The 26962-nt window shown below is 32.0% G+C and overlaps 1 protein-coding gene across 1 annotated transcript in view; it reads left to right on the top strand.

Annotated features, from left to right (window-relative positions):
• The first annotated feature begins 1138 nt into the window (after positions 1–1138).
• The window catches only part of LOC121125859 (outer dynein arm-docking complex subunit 4), a 33680-nt gene continuing 7856 nt past the window's right edge, over positions 1139–26962 (top strand). The window contains exons 1-3 of the mRNA XM_040721141.2: positions 1139–1917; positions 9855–9988; positions 26761–26849. The gene's annotated coding sequence lies outside the window, so the exon portion shown is untranslated. The remainder of the gene's footprint in view (positions 1918–9854; positions 9989–26760; positions 26850–26962) is intronic.

The following is a 26962-nucleotide window of genomic DNA, read 5'->3' as shown; positions in this document are numbered from 1 at the left end:
ATGTAAAAGAATTGATTTATATATAAAACTAAATTATTTGTGGAAATATTATATGTGGCTACAGCCATCCCTTCTATAGCTGAAAAAGTGTTAAGGGAAGAAGAAAGCTTTTATTTGATCATAGCTATATTAATACCCTAAAGAGGCCTTGCAAACAATTAGGAGGAGGACTGGTTCTTTTGTCTAGTATTCTGGCAAAAATTTACATCAAGATTTTTACAAACATTGTGCCTGAATCACATTTAGAATGAAGGAATGGTATTACTGGATCTCCTGTTTATAAATTTTTATTATTCGGTGCAGATCTATCAAATGATGTAATTATGAATTTCTCTTGTGAATGTAAATGTAAATATTGTGGTAGTAGATTTTTTGATGTTCGCAAATAAGGAACTCTTGCAACGGTGCCTTGTGTTCCTCAAAAATAAATATAATTAATACGAATGTGTCAATATGTATTTACGGTTATATACTACTAATATAAAGGTAATTATTTATAAATGAGAGTCAAACAACTTTTAACGTTCAATTTACATCTTGATCGAGGTTTCGTTACAAAGCATACTTAAAATGTTACGTTTTATAAGAGACTCTATAATGTTGTTAATTATAGTTTAACCTATAAATATAATAATATGACAATGAGTTCTTTGTTTACAGTTAATCTGATTTAGTTACCTAGTTGCATGATTATAAGTATCATTTACTCGGGGGCTATAGGATTTCATTGGGAGAAGAAGGGAGCTTGTTTCTCCCTCTTTATTTAAAAAAAATGAAATATATTTAAACATAATATGTACATATTTCATATATGAGTTTATTCAATGGATCTGTCAGTAACTTGAGGTCGGTCAAGACTGCGTGTTAAATGCTTTTAATTTATTGTGTATACATTAATTCGTGTCAACTTTTCGGCAACTCCTTTATTCGTACATTCTTTAAGTCATGGCCTGCATGATTATACCGAATGTAGAACTATAATATAGATTGAGTTTTTTTTATTCATTTCGGAATAGTTCATTTGACAGACTTACATTATTATTAACAAGAATATTAAGGATATGCATGGATTACACAAGAGAAAATGTTTGTCGGGCTGATATACATTCCCTTTTTCTTTTCTATTTTCAGGAAAAAATGGCAGTTGAAAAATGGGAAAATTATTTTAAGTTGATATAATACCGATCACCAATATAATATATATAAAGATAAAAGAAAAGTTTGACAGCGGATCATTCCTATTGGACAAGACTCATGGATTGGCAAACAAGCATTAGCTTTATATATTGCAAAATATAAGGTATTGGAAATCTTTGAGGGTTTCATACCTTCCCCAACCATACGTACTTGCAATTCATCAAATTAGATAATTATATAAGTGTCAATAAATATTTTAAAAACCATTTCTGTCGTAGTGAAATATATATTTACATTTATTCAATAAATAAACATATTGATTGAATTAAAAATTGCCTAGAAATTTATAATTAATATTCGTTTAAAAAGTTAATGAAGTTGGAGTTCTAAATTGGATTGAATATATAGAGTTGTAATATTAATATTAATTGTCTCACACAACAGTCAATCGTCTCTTCTTCTGACATTTCTTGCATCATAACAAATTGGAAATTACTTCTTTTGCCTGATAATATACTAATGTTTCTTTGTCAATCCATGAGTCTTGCCCAATATGAATCATTCATCATTTCTTAGGATATTATAATTGATATCGGATTACTAAGCAATTAGTACTTCTTCCATTCGAATAACTGTCGAGTTTGTTAATTTTTCTGTTATCTTAATATGTATTATATTGGTGATAGGTATAATATCATTTTAATAAAATCTCGCCATCTTTTCTTAACATTCTTAATATATGTATGTGCATACTTACTCCCTTGAATGTACTATGGATGGGTAAGTTACAATATTATATTAATAAGCTATTTCACTCATAAAATTGAATAAAGTTTATATTTTAATCTGTTTGAAAATGCCAGTGCGTTTTATTGTCCCAAAACCTAAAACAGGTGATCCAGGATGTTTTATAATTTCCCATCGAATATCAAGGGGATAGATAAATGGATAAAGGCCACTGAAAAAGTTGGGGGAAATCTTTCAAATGGCAAGAAATCTAGAATACTGAATCCCTTAAAATTTTTAATAGTGGTGACCTGTCTGTAGTTTTTTGTCAGTCCTTATCCATTTAGTACAGTGCAGTCTTAGGACAGGTTCTAACAGTGCTTAGGATCAGATCATAGAGATAAAAAAAACTTTATATCTCTATCTCTATGGATCAGATCCTTCGGACTGTAACTAGTATAACAATCGACGGCTGCAAAAAAATATAAAGTAAATTTTAATAATGGTAGAATGGCGTCATTGAATGTATGTACTGTACATGATCATATTTGGGACTCACGCACGATGGGTAGAAATGAGACTGGGAATAAAAAAATGTTATGTAAATTGTTTGTAATATGTAAATTTTGACTCATTTATTGCTTGCTACTTAGGAAACATTTAATATATACATTATTGTTGTTGAAAGAGTAATAATAAAATGATATAAAAACACTTTGATGTTAAGAGAGAGAAGGGAGTTGGCCAATGAGTTCTTATACTATCTGGAGGAGCACAAACTCCAATCACGCAACCTGTTGTAGTGATAAGCATAAATTTTTATAACAAATTCCTGTTGGTAAACTCATATGATCTAAATATAAAGCAGTTATAGTTTGTAGTCGTTGCAGTTTTTTAACAACATCACGTGGTGTTTTATTTAACTCATCCATTTTGGGTTAGCATTTTAAATTCCTAAAAATTGTTTTTGATATAAAATGATGGACTCACTTCACGTTCACAGCTCAAAATCAAAGTATATATTTTTAAAAGGCTTTCTAAAGTAAATCGTCAAAAAAAAAATTGAACTAATTATTTAAACGGATAAATTTGCCCTTCAAAAATAAAGTATCAACTTCAGTTCGTGTTTTCAAGATTATGCAGTATCAGTTTCATTCAAATGATATTATATTTATTTAATAGATATTAATCTTTTAATAATAAAATAATTCATTATTATTGTTTTACAAGTGTGTGTATGTTGGATGTCGAACTGGAGCCGATAGGACAATACATTCTGGCGTCAGACTACATCGATTTCCCTAATCCTTAATTCGTAAGCATAAATGGATCAACATGACCCGTCGCGAAACCTTATAGATACCTACGTCTAATTCTGTAGTTTGCTATTACATTTTAACCAAAAAATATTATTTTTATACTCCTAAAGTACAGAAAACACAAAGACTTAAGCCTGAGGCCTACCCTTAATTTATCCCAAAAATGAACCATTAAAGAAGAGAAGTTGGATGGATATTTCCTTCGAAGCATTCAGTTACATATACCTCCATCGTTTCCATTCCTAAGAATTAATATGATTCTATTTGGATATCCTAGTCACATGCCTTCTAATCCTTGCTTCAACGGATTTCACCCATTTATGCTGAACTCTGGGAATCTGGTCTCCTTTAATAGAGGGATCATTCATTGTGCAGATGTCTCTTCACATCAAACTCTTTGATAGTGACTTCTGATCTCGTGAATCATCGCCTTTACACTCAATACATAAATTCCTCCTGATCTTGTAAGGAATCATCGTATATATCTATAAGAACTAAGGAGTTTGATAAAAAGACAAAATAATCGACTGAAAGACACAGTGAGGATCAGAGAGAGATTTCTCATTATCCATCCACAGCTCCTTCAATGAAATTATTGAGTGAATTCCTCCTTAAATGAACTCTGATTTGTCTCCTATTCTAAGAAAACCCTATTTGATAAGAGTCCTTCAGTGTCTTGAAATGCAGAAACCACTCATATCAATCACATTGTTATTATTCCATTTATAAGATCTAGTTTATGATGTACGGTCTATATGTATAATTTGTATAACACTTGAAGTTCACTGCTGATTTACTTGTTACTTGTGAGTATATTTTGTCATTGGAAAACAAGTTAAAGATAATTATATCTCTCTTTTCTCGAACGTTTTGATTGCAAGGCATATTCAATTCTGTTACATTATTACATATAAATAGTTATTGGTAACTTTAAAGAGATTATGTGTTTTAAAAAAATATAAGTGATTTTTTAACTTATCCATACTTAAATTGGAATATCTGAATGTATTTGCAATTTCCAAACTTATTGATTCGGGAATCCTTTTCTAAACAGCTTGTCAGCATATTAAAATATCACTCTTGCTATGATCTAGGATCTCCACACAAATAGATTTATTAAAGATATTTACAAAATGTTTTCCATGAGCGCTAGTTATAAAGTGTTTAATTGAAGACGATAGTTAAAATGTAACAAAATGATAATATGATTTGGTTATATAAGTAAATAAAAGAGCAAAGATATTCGTCAAAATTTAAACTACCTATTTATGAGTTTTGTATCTTATTGATTTCGTCGACTTAATTTCTACAATCAAATACTAATTCATTATTGTAATTGTAGGCATGCGAGTACAAATCATCAAAATTCTTACTGATATCGGTTGTATAAATATTATTAGTCTACATTACAAGCTGTTCAACAAATATCAAAGTAGGGATGCCTTAGAAAATTTGATTTCCTGAGTATCATTTAAATATTTTCAAAAATATATATCGCTAAAGAATAATAGACAAAATCACAAGGCAGAATAATTAAAAAACTCCGGTTTCATCTCTACCAGTACTAATCTCTAAAACACTGTCTCTATTTTCCCTCTTAATTTGTTAGGTGAGAGTAAACTTAAATCTCAGCACATCGGAAGGGTTTCATCCGCTTTTCCAACATGTTGATTTGGAACAGTAATAAGTAGTTCTAACTTCGTCCTTCGAGGTACTATGAGAGAATGCACATTGAATATTGCGTTCCTTGAGGGGTCAGACTACTCTGGCATAATATGAGTCTTTTTCAAGGCTCAAAGCAGATATACTGCATGCACGAAGTAAATAGAACCACAAATCATATACATATATAGGTCTAGCTACAAGCAAGCGCTATTGTCAAATGTGCAACAATAGCGCCCCCAAACGTTCGATGTGTATCATCAGGACAGATAAGTAGATAAATCTGCGAAAAATTAAATATTTCAACGAACATTAATTAGGTAAGTTGGTTATAATAAACTTTAAGTCCCTTAAAGTACACTTTAATATCGCTTCCACATTTTAATGGCTTCATAAATCATTTATCTACTTCAACAAATAAGATTTAGCTCATTTACTTTTCATTTTTCAGTGTCCTTAATCCAAAAGGAAAACGGCCGGGGGAACTGCTGAATCTTTAAAAGAACGAATCATTAAAAGAACGGAATCTTTAAACGAAAAAATCATCAAAAGAACTGAATTCTTAAAAGAACTGATTCATAAAAAGGACATCTTGTAATATCCAAAAATACACCCCGGCCCACAGATTGTGCAAGTGACGTGCTGAGACCAAGGTAGTTTAGAACCCACGCCGTCACGTTTTTAAGCACTAAGGACCTCTTTTAAAACGTTATACTTAAATTTTAGGCGTTTTTCCTTGTCTACAGGCTTGAGGGCTTGACGAGGGGTTCTCTTGTGGACCTTAAGGCCAAGATCTTTCTTAACTAGACGGTCCATGGTCGTTCTGCTGACGTTGAACTCCCTGGAGAGGCTGCTGACAGTGACCCGGCCTCTCTTGTCCTCGACAGACTTTTCCATGGCATTAACCATTTCGTCCGACCTTCGAGGCCTTGAATTAGATCTTGTTGTCGCCTCAGGAGTCGCTTTGGCTACCACGTTGCAGACGGTGTTGCGGATGCAGTTCAGAACCTTGGTAATTTCAGGGGAGTTTTTTCCCGGGCGGAAAGCTCCAAAATTGCGACTCGACGTCCCTTCATATTATCGGCTGTTGTTTCACTGTTGCTATTTAGATTTTGCTGGAGTTTTGTTTATGACTAGTCAAAACCCTTGCCTCGAAGTATAAACCGGTTTCAACTCAATGAAATCACCAATATGTACATGGCGTAAAATTTAAAGGAGTGTTCAGTTTTAGACGCGCGCACCTGTAATACACCCTGGGTTGTACAGGTGAAGTGCTGGGCCCCAAGGCAGGTTAAATTTCCCCGCAACCACTTCTTTCAACATCAATGACCTCTTTTAATATCCAAAAATATACCCCAGCCCACGGGTTGTGCAGGTAAAGTGCTGAGCTCTTAGGTACTTAAAATCAACCGCCGTTACGCTTCTAAACATCAAGGACCTCTTCTAATATGCTATAATAGACCCCGATCCACGGGTTGTGCAGGCAAAGTGTTGGGTCCCAAAGCAGGTCAAATTCCCTGTGTCCTCTTGGTTGAGCATCAACGACCTCTTGTAGTATCCAAAAATACACCCCCGGCCATGGGTTGTGAAGGTGATCTTAACCAATAATCATTCATTAACTAAAATGAACACTAAAATTAGTAATGGGTTAACTTGAGAAAAAGTCAAAGATGTTATATCATTATTTGTGTGATATTGGAAGTTTTAGGATATAAGGAATGTTGAACTGACATTAGAACTTTTGTATCAAGTTATCTAGTGAACCTAACTGTATTATGAGATATTGCAAGGGATTCTTGATACTCAGAGAAGCGTCGGTGCAAGAATTTAACTTGCCGTTGGCTGGAATGTTTTTTAGCATATAAGATTGATTTTATTTTAAATCATATGTATATATATTAAAGGAATGTTATGGAATAACATACGGACGGGGGATTTAAAACCTCCCATGCTTATTTCATCCCTTCAAATTCAAGTTCATTGAGGACGTCCAATTTCGAATTAGTTAAAGCTAGACTTTACAATATTATAATGCCTCTTCATATACATTTTTAGAAGTCTGACACGTATTCCATCAATTATATGGTTGATTTATATCACTATTAGGTAATATAGTGTCAGTACTTGTTTATTCAGTCCAGTCCAATCTTAAGGCAAGTCCTATCAGTCATTGGGCTCGGTCTTTAAGGCTGCCGGTCCTAACTTTTTCTGTCAGTAATACACCTGATAAAAAAAAGTATATAGTTGAGTGACGTCATGAAGCACCGAACTTTGCAAGTTTTTAGAACTGAAATGTAAGGCTTAATTGGACCGGACCGGGACTGAACTGGACGGCAGTTTTTAGTCCTAAACATGGACTGACCCAACACTATATATAGGTACATATTTCCAACATATATGCTACACTATCCTTGACTAAAATTTTGTTGCCAAATATGTCGAAAAGAACTGGGTTTTTTTCTTGTCAAAAAACAAATTTATTTTGACAATATTTGCTTGTGTTTTTCCGTCACAATTTAAAAATAAAAATACACTTTTGGAAAAATTGTCCTTCAAGTTTTGGAATAAAACAATCTTAGTAACGCCCTGGCCCTCCAAAGAATGAATCCAGGCTTATATGCGTACAACTTTTTTGGCGTTTCTTTCAGCATTCCATTTTTTTGCTGGCGTTCAGCCGTTTTTAGATTTCTGTTCAGAGTTCAATTAATAAAGAAAAAAAACAAATTGGAGTTGTCAGCTATATGTAAGGCTGAATCGGTAGGTTGAGGTATACTTTGTGATTCATCTTCTATTTGTGTTTCTTTTTGTACCAGTCTTTTGAAAATGGTTCTAAACAGTTTTATGATCGATTGCTCCTGGGCAATGCTACGACTACTAACATGATAGTCTATTTCGATATTTTCCATGATTTTATCGAAATTTTTGACGACAGGCCAGCCAGGGGGTTGTGCATGATGCATGCCCACTGTACTATAACAAAATCGCTCGAACTACTGTTGTGCGACACGAACTGAAATAATATCGGCCCCTTATAAATAGCAAATTTCCTTTGTCACCTTCAAAGCGTTTTTCCCTTTCAGATAGTCAAAATGTAAAATATGGCGAATTTCTTCCTTTGAGACCTCCATACTCGACGCACGATAATTCACTACTGAACTGGCCAAGTGCAATACTGTCAAAAATGCGTTTATATTATACACCTTTACAACGTCATATTGTATTATGATCCGATGTGACCAATAATGAACACTAAATACTTTGTTAAAAAAGTGCAGGCAATACGAAATTACTTTTCCCACAACCTATTATTATATTATATACGTTATTCAGGATCTACGAATATTTTTAAAGGACAACAATTAGACAAGAACCTATGAAATAAGCGAGTTATTTTTCAAGTCAAAGCTAATTAGTATTGATTTTGCCACCATTATCACAGAATCATCTCCATTACTTCCCTTTTCCTTTCTTTCTTTTAAATGAAGATAAAAAAGGACCTCGAATAATTAAGTGTAGAACACAAAATTAACATTAACCTATAAACTGTATTTGGTTTGGCCTTTTGAACTTTTATAAAAGAAATCAAGTTTTTAGAGTATAATTTCGGCTCAGAGCCATGCATCGAAGTAAGTAACTATATAGATGAAAATTAAAGTTAATAAAAGCTGATGAAAAACATTCCGGCGTACAAAAAATAAAATAATTATAAAGTTATCTAGAATACAATTCCTACAAAATGTGTCTAATCATACAAAAATCCAGTAAAATGAAGGATCATATTTGGAAGCTTATTTTTTTATTACTTTATATTACGTGTAAAACTAAAGAATATAATTTATATTACAACTTTAAAAGATTTGCTAGTAAAAAGAAGGTAGATTTTGATTGATGGTTTCAGTTCAATATGTCGTTTTTATAATAAATACTAATGTAATACATCTCGTTATGACAAGGTGATAGATTTGACCCCTGTTTCACGGCCCAAAGAGTGACAAAATATTTAAGGTAGAAAATAAATATTGATAATTGGTTAATAAGGCTTTTCTTTGTTAAAAATGTCTGTAGATTATGATTTTTTATGTTTCAATCCTATATATATATTTTTTCTTTTAATGTTCCTTTGTTTGTTTACATGGAGTTGCGCTGATTCAGTATAAGTAAACATTACAGTATTTCATTTAACCTTAGGAATCTTTTGGTGAAACCCATATAGATATAGTATATTTCTTTCTCTGGGAATCACTTATTTTGTGTCGATCATCCAAGATATTTTAATTTATGACCAAATTTACCAAAAAATGCCTATTTCTACGCGACAAACACTATGACATCCCAATTTTGTAGAACTATAGAATCTACAATTTTCATTAAAAAGACCATTATTAGTTATGTTAAAATGATAGATAGTGGCCATGACTTTAAAATAAAACTGTTTGTTTAGTTGTTTTCTTCCATAACTTTTGAGCAATGGCCGTTTAAAAAATATGTCTCAAGTGACTCCAAAAATTCAAACTTTTTAATAAATTCCTGACTTTAGGTAGCCATATCTAATAATAGGAAAGGCATACAAGCTTGATTTACCTATCATTTTGTTGGAAATTTAATCAGCTTTAGGTTTATACCTAATTTATACTACAATATATTGGACCAGAACATTTAAAAAATATAAAAATATCACCCATACTCCCTAATTTTATTGAGTTGTAAAAAAAAAATACCGTCCTTCATTAAAATGGATGGAACATAAAAACGTAAGGAGCTATACAAGAAAAATTTTAATAGTTTTTACCTGAAAAAGTATCCTTCAAGCCAATGGTTTTAACTTTCTCTTACCAGATAATATTTGTGAATTTTTTTTTACGAAATTTTAAATTTTGTATTACTAGAGGCCACCACAAAAACACGGATTGAGGAATATTCGTGAAAAGTTAATCGGTTATGCTCAAAATATATGAAAAGTATATACAATATTAGTCAAAGTACTTAATATTTTTGATTTTTTTTTTTTAGGGAGCAACAGAAACTTGATTTTTGAGCAAAATATCCATGTTTCGCTACACATGATATTGCACAGGAGTAGCAAATTGATATTGACTAAACTATCAAATTTGTCGCAAAACAACTTCAGGCACTCAAAACCACAGGTATTTGACTTATTGATTCATTTGTAGAACTTGAAAATGCTGAAGAGATTTTTATTCCCGTTAGATTAGACATACCTTACCAAAAATAGGTTTATCTAAAAAGCTCCATATTTTGTATGTTTGACTTCAAAATTTGGCTTAGAAAATATGTATCGCTTATATGAATTCAAAACTTGATGTTTTTGCAATTTTGGCAGTGAAACCAGGCTTGAATCTCAATCCATGTCGTATTTAAAATAAAATAAACTGAAAATTAAATTGGAAATTTTCACAATTTTGATAATTGTTGGTAAAAGGGCAGCTTAGCTGTCATAGCGTTATAGTAGATTAGTTTGAAACTGTCGTAAAATGAACGAAATAAATACAAATATAGGCAGGAATTACTCCGAGGTCATTCAATCAAATTATCCAGAGGAGGAATTTCTTTTAAGATTTTCAAAAAAAATCTGCGGATGCCTCTGAACAGGATTGACAGATTAGCTTTGAAAAATTGGATTTGGCCTAAATTTGAAACAAATATTTATTTAATAGTTTCATAAAGCCATTTTTCATGAAATTTAATTTAATAGGTTCTGTGGCCCTTAAAATATTTCAAGTGACAATGCGGCCCATTATATTAAAAGGTAGTACATTCCTGCTCTAAGGATTGCTTTATAAGCTCTCCACAATTTATAAAATACTTAAATACATTTTTGTTTCACCAAATCTTGAAGGGAGATTTGCCAAAACAATGAATATCTAAGAAAAGCCATGAAATTTTTTTTAATAAGTAAGTACCCAACAGTTTGAATGAGTCACAATTATCATTTCAATCTTTTTTTCGTTCATTTTTTTTTTTTACGGAAGAAAGGTTGTGAGAGTCAATAGAAAAAACGTTGCTTATTCGAAAAAATAAAAAATAAACATTTTAAACTCACATGTGAATACATGACTGTCGGACTGGACAATCGCCTTTATTTCATCCACATTATCAACAATTGGGCTTCCAGAACGTTGTGCATCTTTGACATCAAAATTACCGGAACAGAAGCGACAAAAACAAAATACTGCATGGTTGGCTGATACAGTATGAGGGCCATAAACACTATTCAAATTTATAGCCACCTGGATTTTGGTTTCTCCTTGTTCGAAGAAAAATTGTAAAATATGACGTCCTTTCTCTTTGCTCAGACAATACTGACTTAAACTTTAAATTTTCATTACTTGAACCAACGTCCTTACGTACATTTTTTCTCGAATCCTAATAAATACTCTTATATCCTCTCTTTGAGTAATACATTAAGACTTTTTTAAATCACAAAGATAGACTTTGTATCCACATTGGATTTTTCTCGTTTGTTATTATGATTTTCGGAGTAGAATCTATGCTGTTTTCTAATTTCCGAGTTTTCACATCATTTCGGTCCTTCATACGCTGTGGAATATTTGTTTTTTTAAATTTGTTTTCCAATCCCAGACCAAAATATGGCCAACTTTGTCTTCATTTTCGTTTGAACCATTTATAAATGTCCGTCGTGTAGTTTACTGAGAATTTCACGTCTTAATTCGAAAGGGCTTATTATTTTTCTTTATACATGAAGATACCTTTCCAGATATACATATATATTCCCTGTAGCAACAGAATAGGCGTAACAAATTTTCTACATCCATTATAAGCTTTAGCCAGCCCCTGTAGACGTAATTGACAACTTCAATTATTCAAGGTGGGACGGGTTGTCAAAAATACAAACATCTCCCAAATAGTTATCTTTCCTTTTACTGTACCACACAACCTTTCTTCTTTAAAAAAAAGAAAGAAAAAAGCCCCCAAATCTGTTGGTAGTGAGCCAATTCTTTCAACCATGAAACCATTGCTCAATGGTTGTTGAGAATTGTTCACTATTTAAAAGGAGTTAATTATAATTCAAACAATCTAGGTTCAAAATACTGATTAGGAGTGAAGAAACAAAATCATCGACAGCTGTCAACAAAATACATTGTATATTTTTGTGTTAGCAAGGTAACGCCAAGTTGTATCAATAATATATATGTTACACCGAACTACTCTAAAGTTACCTGATTATCCGATATAATTTAAATTAACAGGTATGGAGAAGACATAGAATTGTTTGAAATGTTGAGAAGTAGATAAATGATTTTAATAAGGTTATTAAAATTTTAAAAATCAGATTTTGAGTCGTTAAAATATGCTCCAGATCATATTTTTGAAAGCAAGACCATATCTGGTCCGTTAATATTACTATTTCTGCGAAGTAGTTCAGCTCTAAACTGGAACGTATGCATTAATATAGTATTAAAATTTTCTCTAGTGGAGTTTGCCCAGGACCAAATATGTATAAATCATAAGATATAAAATTAGCTTATGAAAAAATCTTTATTACCAATCACCCTTACCAAATAGAAACAGGATTCATAATTCTTCACACCATATTTGAACCAAATGAATCAAAGCCAATTGATATCAGGTCTCCTGATAAAATTGTAGAAACTAGGTAGTTGAACTCTAAACTAGAACAAATTAGAGGTGGATTGGGATAGAAAATATCTGGCTTTGGGCTAAGTCGGCCTATGATATAGCTTGTTTTGGGCGAACCTGTGGGTTCTCTGGTCAAAATATAGGAATCTATACAATTATGGTATTCCAATATATGTATAATTATGAGACGTTCCTGGTATTTACAAATATTTCATAGCAAGTTGAAAAATATGAGGAAATCTTTTTTTGTCCTTCTTAGTGCCGCCTCTGCAGATCATTTGAAGTTCAAGCCTGTAGTCACATTTTGAAGTAATTTTTGGTATCAATTTCTGGATTAGAAGATTTTAAAATTTGCTTTCTCTCCTGGAGGATAATTTATACGTCGAAAGAAGTTAACAGACTCGAAGATTCATATGAATGATTTAATGCAGGGATTTCATGAGTAGTTTAGAATCTTTATTTTCATAAAGTGTGATCAATTCTGAAGCAAATTCTTCCATAACTCTTCCTCCAGAATAATCTGTCTTTAATCCTTGGATCAAGGAGTGCTAAATAGTCAAAACATTAATACCTTCCAATTTGTAAGTGTAAAACTTACAAATAATCTATAACATCATCGTCAACTTATTTTTCATAAGTTGTTCAATCGAGGAGCATGTCATTGATTAGTTGTAACGGTCTTGGTAAAATGAGGTTCTAAAGGCGAGCTTTCTAGCACTGGCCTAGACTTAATCACCTTCTAGAACTAATACATTAAAGTGGTGTTTCAAATTTTATTTGCTGGAGTTAGGCTAAGACAAATACTTATAAGTCGTAATAAATGAAATTAGCGTATGTTAAAATCTTTATTATTCAAATTAATTCCATACTATGACTCTTCCTGAAATAAAAACTTATTATCAGTTGTACAATTTTATTTCACTAAGTTTGTATGAGAATATACATCTACCCACCAATTCAGCCTTACATATATGCAGCTTCTAAGCCCAATTTACACGGAACACTAACAAAATAGATTCAAAGGAACACCAAAAAAGCGGAACACTTACGAGCCTGAAAATATTGATCATTTGGTCAAATTTGTAAAAATAAAATGACAAAAAGCAACGTTCTCCGAATAAATAATTTATTTTAATAAAAGCGGAAAATGTTACGCACTTCAACTGTACATTCAATGGAGTTGAAGGAACGTGGAATTTTTTTGTTTCTTGTTTTTTCAACTTTGTTTCCCTAAAGGGAATCTCCCCTTTCGAACTGTTGTTTCATAGTTATCATCATTAAAATAATCCTCAATTTTCAAATTGAAGACGGACTCTATACAATTCTATTGCTATTTGTCCATCAAAACAAATATATGTTGTTTAGAATAATTTGTCATAAATCTGGAACTTCAATCTCAAGATCACCACCTTTCTTTCAGCACTGTATGAAGTCTCCATAGAACATCCATTCAAATACCAGACTGGCTGATGATAGAATATGTTGATGGGCAGAAATCCTCTCAGGAGACTCCTCCATTTCCCCTCCTATCAAGAATGTAACGTCAAAAAATTGATTTGACTCAAAAAGTCCTTTAATCCGGTTCAAAACTGTTGATTCCGCTTTTGCCATTTTAGTTTTGATGAATACATTACTTCACACGTTGAGCCTTTTTATCCGCTCTAAACTATATTAGGAAATAATCTATTACATAATTAAATCTTATAGCTAAAATATTGAAAAATCATTGTATACGAAGATGTGAGAACCAAATTATAAACTTTCCTTCTCAAAAAATAATATTTTATAAATTTCCAAGCAGAAGTACCTAAAGATATATGTATATGATTAAAAAAATACATAGATAACGCTGGGGAACGCAAAATTTCTACCAATAATAGAATTAATCTTTTAGTGCATAATCCAATTCGTATCTCAGTTTTTCTCTCATGCATCAGGTGGGGAAAAATATGGGATGATTTGTAGAAATTCTGGACAATTTTCGCATAGAGACATTTTTCACTATTTAGACAAAAAAATATATTTTAAAAATATTTGCGATACTAACATAAGGTTATTTACTATTAGTTTACTGGTTTGGCCCACATGAGATCAAATGATATTGAACTATCTCCAGTTACTAAGAGAGTGTTATATATGCTTGATCGCTCTAGAAATTGAAATACGTATAAACCAGTGTTCGAGCCCGAACTCGTTTCATTTTAAAGGCCCCGGGACGTATACTTATGACTCGAACTTGACTTAAAAAAATGGACTCAACTTCAGTTCTGTTATAGGCAATATTATTCAGCAAACATACAAAAAATAAATATTTGGTGAAAAAATTACTTAATGGTTTCAGAGTAAAGCGCTCAACGCAAGTGGAATCGTTACGGACTTTTTAAACGACTCGGGATACAATTCCATTGTTGGGGTACTAAAAATGTGGCTATTTCTAAATTGTTACTTTCCAGTAAATTTCCTGTACAACCCTACAAATTTGTATAATATTTCTATGTACTTCGTACCTCCCCCCTTTTTTTTTTTTTTTTATTTCTCTGAACGATATCGTGTAGTCATCTACTTTATTGCTTAGTAAGTGTACTTTTGTGAGCAAAAAAAAGCTCAAATAAGTTGTATAAATAATTATAGATAGGTATCGGTGGAATTGGCAAATTGAGCCGATTCTGATACTTTAAAAAAGTGTGTTTTTGCCTATTCCGATGCATCAGTTCACCCTTAAAAATCATGAATGTTAATTATAAATATAGGTAGATACGAGTATATATATCTTGATATTTGGATTCTTATAGTAATTATACTATGTAGGTTTTATTGATGATAACTTCTACAGCCTCATTCATCCAAGATAACAACTAATTAAATATATTACTTAGTATTTTAATTATCAAGCACTGTAAATTATGTAGTTATGCACTTAATTTTAACAAAATTTTGGAGCGTATACCAGGAAAAAAACTATATCAAGAATTTTCCTTGCTATTGCATAGCGTCTATGATGAATAATCACGTTATTTTTTTCTTTGAGAAATAGGAATAAACCTATTGTATTAGATTCGGATTTTTATAGTCAATATCAAAGGTGAAAATCCAGTGTTAAAAAAAAAAGAAACCAAAATCAAGAAAGTAACCGTGACAATTTGAAGAATGTTATGGAAGAGAGGAAGAATAATGCTCATGACGTTTCATTACATCAGCTACACTCAGTTGTGACAAGAGAGGAAGGAGAAAAGGAGATAAACAAGGACATTGTCAAGAATGACTCGGATGTCGATCCTCAATTCTACTCTGAGTCCAACAAGGACTTACAATTATAACTTTGCAACAAATCCTCAGGGTTAAACTCCGTCTTTTATGAGCACACACGAACATTCAAGCAGGCTTTGAATATGATTGAATTTATCCAGGAAATGATGTTCACTAATCAGGAATTACCTTCCCAGGTAACCCTTCCCCCCCAAAGATATCCATATAAAGAATAATAATTTTATTAAAAATATTTTTTTTATCATATAATCAATACCTTATTTAATTTTTTTTTAAATTATCAAGGATTTTTCCGAGGGTACAATGAGCAATAAATTCTTGCACGTGTACCATTTGATAAAGAAAAAAATAGGGCTTCTATAACTTGATAGTAAAAAGAAAAAGTACAAAAAACATTTTCGCCCTATTGTAAAAGATAATTCTATTTTGCCGCCCAAATAATGTGAAATAAGTTTTTCCATTGTTCTGTTATATACTCTAACTCATCTTCTCGTAATTACACTTTGCTTGACCCATATAAAATAGACTAAACCTAAACACAACATATTTAAAAAATGTTTGTATGTCTTGGTTTATTAGTTAAACAATTTTATTATTGAAATATTTTGCATTATGGTGTAATAAGGCATAGTTCTACATTGCCCGTTGCTCTACCGAAAAATTGACCTAAAGCTTGTAAAAAAAAAAATACAAAAACGGGATGAAAATGTCAATGGACTCTATAAAAGTGGACTAAATAAAGAAATATCAAAGCTAAGCAAATGATCAAAGAGAGTGAGGATATGTTTGACATTTCTTCATGCCAATATTATAAAAAAAGGAATACCCCAGGATTTGAGTCGTTGCTCTAAAAAGATCCATTTGAAAGAGTAGCAAGAATATATTGAGCAGAAAAATAGGACTGGTATACTTAGGCCCAATGACAAAATTTTATGCAAAAGGATTAGAATTCAATTAAGTGGAGAGAGAGAGACAGAGAATATAAAGAGAATCACAGCCTTCTTTAGAAACCGTTTACCGACAGCGATATTCCACCTCCATGTTTCCAAAATTTATCAATAGAAGAGAATAATAAGCAAGAAGAAAAAGAAGCCATTAAAAATAAATAAACTGAACTACCCAAATCTTGAGTGACAGATTTAGACTCTCTCATACAGCAGTGGCAGAAATTTGCAATTCTCTATTGGAAGACATGAAATGGCTAATTCCTTCAAATACCCTTTATCGGAAAAAGTTAAAGGAGAGAGGCAGAGAATAAGGAGACTTAATGATGAAATCTCAAAAAAGAACCGTGTAAATTAAGATATATTGGTTTCGACTCAAGGATTGACAAGACAAAAGTTGTTAAATCTCTTAATGAGAATGAAAAAAAAAATGTTAACCATCACCTTACCTGTTCTCTTATATTACAATTTTGGTCCCATAAAGACCTTATGAAAGCAGAAGATAGGCCTTTGCAACTTGAAAACTATCCTTCTCATTCTCAATCCATTGAAAGAGATGTACAACTTGTTACAGAGGCTTCTAAAAAAGTTTATGAAAACAATCAGAGACATGGCAATATTTTATCACACTGAAATTGAGAAAAACGATTTAAAAAATCAGACTACACGCCCACAAGGCTATATTCCTCTCTGAACCCTTGGAAAGTAGATTATTTAAAGGAAGCATAAAAAAAGGTTATACATCTTTCACATAGCTTTCTAGTTACATTGAGCACCTTGGAGCTTCCACTCCGTGTGGTGTTTACAAAAGTGCATTACATCTATCGTTATGCCTAACCGTTAATGTAAGTTCGCGGTCAAACTAAAAAACCATGTTTTTGCATCGGCTGTGACGATTCAGAAGCTTAGTGCATGACATGCAGACCAGGCACTAATGTTTCAGTGGCAAATAAATGTGGCAGCGATTTGGCAGCTCACGTTCCCTCTGCAAAACTCAAAACTGCAGCAAGAGGAGAAAGCTCGTTCAGTAAAGTGACATACTTTTTTTTGTAAGTAAAACCGGCAATTACGTTACAGCAGCTACAGATCAATAGACTGTACATTTGGTTTGCTTAGAAATATTTTTCAAGATTCGGTGATATCTCAAAAAATCTTCAGTGCTCACACCAAGACAGAAGCAATTGTTAATGACGTGATAGCCCCATATTTCATCGAAGTTACTCCGAAAGTACTCGAAGAAATCCAGTAGCGTGTTTACTTATGGTAGCAATCATGGAACTAAGAAAATATTCCCTCTCCTCATTCAATATTTTAATTGGGAAAATGGGGGTCTGCAAAGTAAATTAATTGAAATAAAAAGCACAGCAAATAAATCAGCTGACAATATTACAGAATACATCCGATAAACAATGGAGAAGAAAAGGATATTTTGCATATATTTTTTACAGGAGACAACTTCAATACCAACTTTGGGGGAATCCCACGTCCTGAGGGAGCAAGGAATGTTTTTGAAAACTTAAAAAAACCAATGCAGAACAAACCTATAATTGGTGTGGGTTGTCCAGCACGTATTTTCAAAAAATTGTGCTCACTATGGAGCAGACACACTGGATGCTGACATTCAGAACATCATATTTAAAATGTATCAACATTTTCATATCTATACTGTGCACACAGAGAACCTGAAGGAATACTGTGAGTTTGCTGATGTGGAGTACAGAAATATCCTTTCTCACAGCAAGACATGGTGGCTTTCATTGTTCCCAGGTATCGAGAGATTGCTGCAGATATATACAGCCTTGAAAACTTTCTTTTTGCCTCAGAAAATACCACAGTTGCTGGTCAAAAGTTTTTTTTTAAATGAGTTCAGTGAAACTTACCTATTACAAATGCATTCTCTGACGTGTATATTTCAGACGCACATTCAGGACATAGAGAGGGAGAACATTTCAGTTGTGGAAGTTAAAAAATTCTTTACAAGGTCCACGTCATGCTTCATGAACTGAAGACAAACAACAAGTCAAGGGCATGCTGGTACAAAAGTAAAAGAATGGATTTGATTCAAGATTTGAAAATTTCTATGCTGAAGTACAGGGTCTATACAGTGCGTGTCTTGGATACTTTGAGAGATGGATGGCAACTATGAAAACTCTATGTTTTTCGGTAATTACTTGTTTTTACGTGATTTGTCTGTCCAGTAAAATCTGCTGGGCCTCCCAGCATTTAGGCCTTGTAGCCAAATTGACATAAATAAGCTAGGTCCAAAATCTTTCTCCACCTTTTTTGTTTGCTCACTCCTAAGTTGTCCTCTTTTATTATGTAATTATTTATTTATGTATACCTATATGTCTTGAGTTACACTGCTGTGTAGTAAATAGATTTGTTGTGGGCTAAGCTGAGGGGATTCTGGGATTACCAGTCCGTGGCGGGACAATAAAGACATAACTGCCACAATAGCTATGGTTTTGTCACCCCTGTCAATTTTTACGTCTAAGGTTAGCTCCTAGTACTGAGCTGGTACTAATGAGATATTTTTATACTCCCCATTTCTGTTCACGATCGGATTATCACAAGTATTCTCACTTAAATTATAAACTGCAATGTTATCGATATATGATTCAGATAGAGATACCTGACTGGAATGTTAATTGAAATTGAATTGGAGATACAAAGTGCTTATCAAAGAATTCATTAGTTTGAATATTTATTTGTTACCATTATTGATAGAGATTTAAGTACCACAAAAAATTTTTTGTAATATGGTGTATTTTATGGATGGCCCGTCTTAATTTTGGAATTGGTAATCTGAAGAATGAATTTTCTATTCCTTATAGCAGTTATCATTATTATTTCTTTTCCTGAGTTGTAAATATCCTTTCCGAAATTGCATAAACCTGATTGAACATTCGTGTGTGCTCATAAAAGACGGAGTGTAACCCTGAGGATTTGTTACGGAGTTATAATTATAAGTCCTTGTTGGACTCAGAGTAGCATTGGGATCAACATCGGAGTAATTCTAGAAATGTCCTTGTTGATATCCTTTTCTCTTTCCTCTCTTGTCACAGATGATTGCAGCTAATCTAATGAAACATCACGAGCATTATTCTTTTCTTCCCTCCTCTAATATATTCTTCAAATTGTCATGGTTACCATGTTGATTTTCGGGTTTTTTTTTGTTTTTTTTTACTTGACCATTCTAGACTGAATTTTATTGATTTATTTAATTGATATTGGAATTAATTAATTACATAAAAACTATTATTTATTAATTTCACAGGCCTGACTTTTATATAGATTTGACTATTGAAATCTCATAAATACTTTTTTTCGATAAAAATATGACAAACGGCCTTTTGCACTTATGTTATCTCATTGTAGTAATTTCCCAGTTCAGCTGACGCACTTGAGCCTTCAGTTTTTCTAGTATTATAGGTTCTTATAGTGTATATTAGCCCTTTTAACTGAATTAAAGGAAAATATTAAAGTGGTATCATAAAAAGCGACGTATTGGAAAAAATATATCAAGAAGACCATGAATCTCCTTAAGCTTAAAGGGACAATTTAGGATTTAGATCTTCTTGGCTTAGAGTTGAGCAAAAATTTGCCTTATTATGAAATGAAATGTAAATGCTTATGTCTACATACTCGCAAATAAGAGGATTTCATTTAAAAGGATTTTTATATTTATGTTTGTATATTATATAACTACTTGCAGTAATTGGGGTATAATTGGATTAGAAAAAAATTAACGAGGAGTCTCAATATTCATCTTCATTAATGTTCTCTTTTTTAAATAGACAATTAATGAGTATAAAATGTTAGCCCACAATTCGTTAAAAGTGAACCCACAAATCTTAAATACAGAATTTTTTTTCCCAAATTTGAATACCATTTGCTAATGCAATGATAATTTTGTTAATAAAAATGAGACTATATATTATGTATTCATGTCTCCTTTCCTTCCCTCTTCTTGTCCTTTTTATTATTGCAATATGTATACAAAGTACCTTTTTACCCTCTTTATTAGTAATATAAATATCTGTGACTCTTATGTATTTGTAGAGTAGTTTTGAGTAACTATTATGTCTAAAATATACATGTTCACATAAATTACATCATAGTCTTATTCCTCCACGTCCTTCTCTCGGTCGTTCCTAGATTCCTCTTTTAATAGTCTGTGCTTTCTTCGCCTTGTCATGGACACAATACTATAGGTCAATTTTGGGTGGAGCATCGGGCAAAGGTGCAAAGTAGAATTATGAAATTATAGATCCACTTTGCGCATTCTCTATTGCCCTTTTGTCCGATTGCGTCATTCTGTGCATCACTCACCTAGTTAGACTGGGTTGCTGTCCAACTTTACCCTATTCATTCACGACACCTCTTGATCCTTTTTCGTACGAAATACGAATTACTCAGTCGAGGAAGGGAGGTGAGAGAAGCGGGGAAAAAATTGAAACTGTGTGAAATAACATTTTATTCAGTGATTTGGATGGATCTATCGTACGAAGAATTCGGATGTATAGATCTGCATTTCCATTTCATTCGGATCCCCAATCCTCTCCTTTCAGATCCTTTCTTCAACTTTATGTCCAAGGGATCTCCTCTCTTTATAACTCACTCGGCAAATCTCATTTCCTGGGAGGACGTTCTCTGTGCAGATGCCCTAGACTTGAAGGAGAAGGAGGTGTTAAGGGAGTCATATCCGTGAGACAGTCTTATTATGGTAAAATCTTTTAAACATTTGAAATTTATACAGCTCTTGGTAGGAATATATTAAATGATGCTGTCGATTTTTTTTAATATGGATATTCAGCTCGTTTAGCATTTTTGCAATTGGATAGGCTAGGAGTTTATTTGGGTCATCTTCCATTAATTCGGACACAAGATCCTCATATTTGATGATTCCTTTCAGTACCGTCTTCTTTTCAATTACTGCCGTCTCCTCTGCTCCCACGTTCTTTCTTCCTCTCCTCTTCACCAAAATCTCCTCCACCCTCACAAATAAAGGGGGGGATTCCTTTCTTGTACATTTTGGTCCGTATAAAAGTTTCTTCCAAAAGTACAGAATATGCTAGTCTTCCAATCTAGACGCTAAAAAATTATACTCATAACCAAATAAAATTAGTCTAAAATCATGTTCTCTTGTAAAAACCTCTTCGCAATTATTCTCTATGGAGAATTCTTCAGCCCAAAACTGCCCATACTTTTAGGAAGTTCCAATTTTTTAATATTTTGTCTAGGATTTTTTTTTCTTATACTTCGGAAACTTTTCCCAATACTGAGGGCACCTTTCCAGTCCCCAGTTGGGTAACCGTGGTATATGAACTTGGAGTTCGCCTAAAAGTTCCACCAGCATACCCTCTTGGAGAAGTCCTATTGGCAGCTTTTGATTATTTTTGCATTGCATTCAATCTTTCTCATATTTTCCATTCAATATTTCGTGTCTGTTCCATGACTTGAGAATGTTTATATATGGTTGATGACCTCACATTCAGCCATGGTTGGTAAATTACACTTATTGTAACCAATATCAAGGATTTTTGTTTAACTTTGTTGATATCAAGACCAGATATCTTTTTAAAACGTTCGTACAGTCTCAGGCATACACTTACTTTATTCTTCAGTTCCTCTTCCGAAGCGCTTTCTAAGAAAATATAGTTGTCATCTGCGTAAAATTGACATGAGACTTTCTTCCCTCCGAAATTGATTCCAAACATTTAATTGTTTTTACTTTGTCCATGAGGGGTACAAGTGGCAAATTAAAAAGGTATGGAGATTATTGCTCTGAGAAGACACCATCTATGTAGAGATTTGAAATAAAGGCTCTTATCATGTTGTATATTTCATCGTTAAAGTTTATTTTTACAATTTGTCTTAAAACCAGCCTGTGGCTTATTGTATCGAAAGCCTTGCGGAAATCAACTGCTATTATTGCACTATTTCCCACCTTTGACTTAGAACTTTTAATAATTCCATCTGTTTTCTGCGTAATATCATAAATGTGTCGCTTAGGCATGAAACCCACTTGCTCTTCAGGAATTATTTTTGATAAGTGGGGCATCATATTTTGCATAATTGTAACTGATATTATTATGTACAAGACTTCCAATAGGGTATCGAATGAAACTTCTTGGATCAGCTGCTTTACTATCGGATTTTGGTATTAAGGTAAAAATTTCTCGTTTCAGAATAAAAGGCATATCTCTTGTTTTCCTTATTTCCTCAGCTATTAGACCTTCTATCTTTGCCATTAGGTTGCAGAAATGTTTAAAAACGCAGAAATAATTCTACTAGAGCCCAGTGACTTGTTTCCTTTCAAATGCTTCCTGATGTAAAAATTAAAGTCTGATTCTTAAAAAATATGGTTTTGTTCTTTCCCCAGTTTCTTTCGTAGTCCGATCTGTTTTCCAGATAAAATATCTGTGTAGATCTCCTATGTTTAAATCCTAAATTGATTTTCCCAGGAATATTCTGAGCTTGTTGATTTCTGTTATTCTCAAAGACAGGCACATATTTTTCAAGACGATATGCATCCTCATTTAACTCTCTTAGGCGTTTCAAGTATTTTTTGAAAGAAAATATTTTATATTCAAGCATTAATATTTGTGTTTGTTTAATTTGTTCAATATAGGACTCAGTGGATTGAAGCTGGGTCTCTAGTTGTCTCATTTTGTGATATGTTTTGTTTTTTTCATCTCGAATTTCCTCTATCGACATTCTCTTAATTCCATTAAACAGTCTGCAACAAATTCATTTGTATTTTGTCCATTAGTCTTTAGTTTAACTATAACCCGGTACAAATGTTATAAGGTCCTATCAATGAACCTTCCATTTTTCAAAATCTTTTTGTGCATTATCCATCTCTTCCTCTGAGGACACAGAGAAAGCTATTTTACAAGAGCTTTATGGTCTCATCTCCCGTTATTAATGGTCTTGATATGTTTTAATCTCTTTGTCAGCTCTGAATGAATAAGTAAGTGATATATGCGACTTTTCTTCGATTTAGTCAACCATGTATCGATGAAACTGTCTCTATGCCAAAATTTAACTGCGTTAACCATTCCTAGATCTTTTATCATCAGTTCCAAAAACTTCCAAGATTTTAAGATATATTCCCCTTTGTAATTACATGAATCCGTTCATTTGTCAAAGAAAATATTAAGATAAACAACCAACACTAGATTGTCATAGTCTAGTTCGGCTAATTCTTTAAAAATTTCTCCATAGAATTCCGCTCTATCTTCATTTGGTCCATAAGTGTTGACTACCATAAATTTCGAATCTTGTTTTTTTAATTTAAATCATGTCATCCGTACCATAAAAATAACTTTTTCGTCGTAGTCTTTTAGTTCGGATTCCAGGCCATTTTCTGATCAACGTTCACGTCCCTCTTTTGTTATCCATGCAGTTCCAATAATTAATTAATTTCTTAGGGTCACATTTTGTACAGTCTTCTCTACAATTACGATTTTGTTCATCGTTTTATGCTTTTGAATACAAAAAAATGTCTTCCATTCTAGATTGAAGGTAGTCAATATAATTGTTTCTTCTTTGATAAGTTTTAATAGGTCGTACATTTTGAAAGAAAATTTTAAAATTGGATTTTTTATTCAATAGGTTATAATCTCTTGATATCATTGAGGTTTTGTATTTTTGCGGAGCATTGTTACTTATAATATTCTTATTTGTATTTGGCATATTAAATTTCAATTAAAAGGCTGTAACCCTTTACATGTTTATTTACATATTTATCAATTTTTTTCACTCTTTCCCTTGGGGTCTTCGCTTGCAGGACTTGTCAATAACCTTTTCGGCATGTCCTGAGTATTTTTGAATCTTGGAAAAAATTTTACCCTCTCAATTTTAAACAACTTAAATTGAAATAAATCACAAGAGGCTAAGAAGTACGTATCTTCTCTTCAGTACCATAAGAGAAAAAAAAAGTTTTACTTTTATTCCTTTCAGATCTAACTTTTAATTGCAGATCGTCCTTATTAGTGAGCTTGGAGGAAGGGCCTCTCATTAAACCACATCAAAGGAATACATTTAGAAGGAATATCCATAAAATAGTTTTGAGATTGTCAGTTCCTTCTTAGTTCATTATATTCCTCTTAAATTGTAGAAGAGCGTCTCTTGATGAAACTTTTTTCATCGATAAAAGAACTTCACATTAAGTCATTCCTGACTTACATCTTTGGTTTGGATTTGACGTCCCTTTTCTAATTCAATAAAGGTACAGAAACAAGTGTTTCTGATATAATTTCCTAGATGATTAAATGCTTGTGTTTCATCTTTGAAGAGTTTATGATCAAGGATGCCACATCCTCCCCTGTCCATTTATATATATAAAGATGATATTTGCTTGAACATGTACCTTTAATATCAGAAATGTTAAACTTATATTATGGATAGAGAACCAAAGTCTGGATTATTTAGCTTGTGAAGCATGAATTAGTCCATATTTTACCTATTTTAATGTAACAAATCGTTATTATCGCCACTACTCAATGACAACACGACACCTAATGAAGTTGGGTTGATATTTATTTAATTTCAAATTGATTCTGATAATTTATTGTGACAGCAATTTCAACTTTTACTTCTAGATTACATAATACTTATATATGAATGCTATGAATCTTTATTTGGAATAACTCATGATTACATTGATCACTCAATGTAGAGTAATTTCCCAAACAAGTAACAAATAAACTTATTTCTTGGTTAGTGCTATAACTATTATTTTTATTTGAAATCCTATCATGTATTGAAACAAATGATATTTTTTCATTGCTAGATTAGAAATGGTTTGATTGAAGCTCTATATTCTAATTATTGTATCTTGTTCGGTAACGTCTTCATACTTAGTCTTAAAAAAACACCACCGGTAATTTAAAAACTTTGCTACATGTATTTATGCGCTCTGCAACCACAAATGACTAATTTCATTGATTAAAATCTTATTGGCAGTATTTCACATTAGATATTTCAAGTTTCTTTGAATTATTAGTCTAACTCCAATAACTGGACACCTTAAATGAATAAAAACTAGTTATCAATCATTAATCAAATCAAAAATCAAAATAATAATTAATTATCTTCTAAAAAAGAGAGTTATCATTTCAATAATATCCTGTGTTGTGCAAAATACGTTAATCTGATTTTGTTATGTACAGAAATTGAACTTTATCTGCCGTTCAATCCATTCTTATTTTTGTTGGCAAAGAAATTAAAATTTAATTTTTGTTTAAGATCCGACAAATTTGAAACATCCTCCTCTCTTAAAAAAATTTCCCCACTTAATTAAATTTCATCACTTTTCCTATTACGCCTCAGCTCATCCATTGACATTATACTGTACTTTGTTTCATTGTCTCTTTTGTTTTTAATCTTAAAGATAGGATAACTCTTTTTCTTAAGATACTTTTTTATGGTTCTCTATTTTTTCACTAAGTTTCTGTTTCAAAAATGTCATGTTTAAAATGCAGAGAAAAACAACTTTGTTAGAGTTACCAATGAATTTACCATATCTATGTATACTATATCAACAATAATAATTGTATATAAACACTCATCAATTATCACTGAAATAAATATGTAGTATTTTTAACCAGGTATCTAATCAATTAGTTTAGGATGATTGTCATTTATTAAGAATTTCCATCTATTTATGTTGAAACATTATGCAAGGAATTTTTTATTTTATTATGATTGAACTTTCAAACAATTTTTTTTACCAGTGTGGCAAGAAGGAACCACAAAATTTGAAGGCATATTTTACGTCTAGGAAGAATAATCCATTTCTATGCAAAATAATATTTATTTATAACTAATTGACGATAAAAGAATGGGTTTATATAACTTATTTAATCAAAACAAAAATACTTTCAATAGAGAGGATGCATGATTTTGAAAATAAATAGTTTATCCAGATGTTAAGTAATCAATGCCCTATTGCACCGGTTTATCAAATTATACATACTTAGGGAAATCTGAATGCTCAATAATCATAAACCATATTCTTGAATTTGTGTTCCTTCTTTTCAACCTATTTGCTATCAAAGTTTGTATTTTCTTTTCAGTTTTAGATTCATATATGGGAAGATACTCAAAAATGAATCACCATTGGAGCGGATCTTCTTATGAAGAATCCATCTGCTATTTAGAAAAGGTAAAACTAATTTGTTTACAATGATAATATCAAATAATAGTAACAATATATTGACAATTGGCAATTTTAATTTATTTCTTAAATGGTTTGCTATTGATGGTGTATACTATATT

Source organism: Lepeophtheirus salmonis, chromosome 1 (assembly GCF_016086655.4).
Source record: "Lepeophtheirus salmonis chromosome 1, UVic_Lsal_1.4, whole genome shotgun sequence".
Lineage (NCBI taxonomy): Eukaryota > Metazoa > Arthropoda > Copepoda > Siphonostomatoida > Caligidae > Lepeophtheirus > Lepeophtheirus salmonis.
Note: the sequence above shows the minus strand (reverse complement) of the source record. Positions and strands in the feature narration are given on the sequence as shown.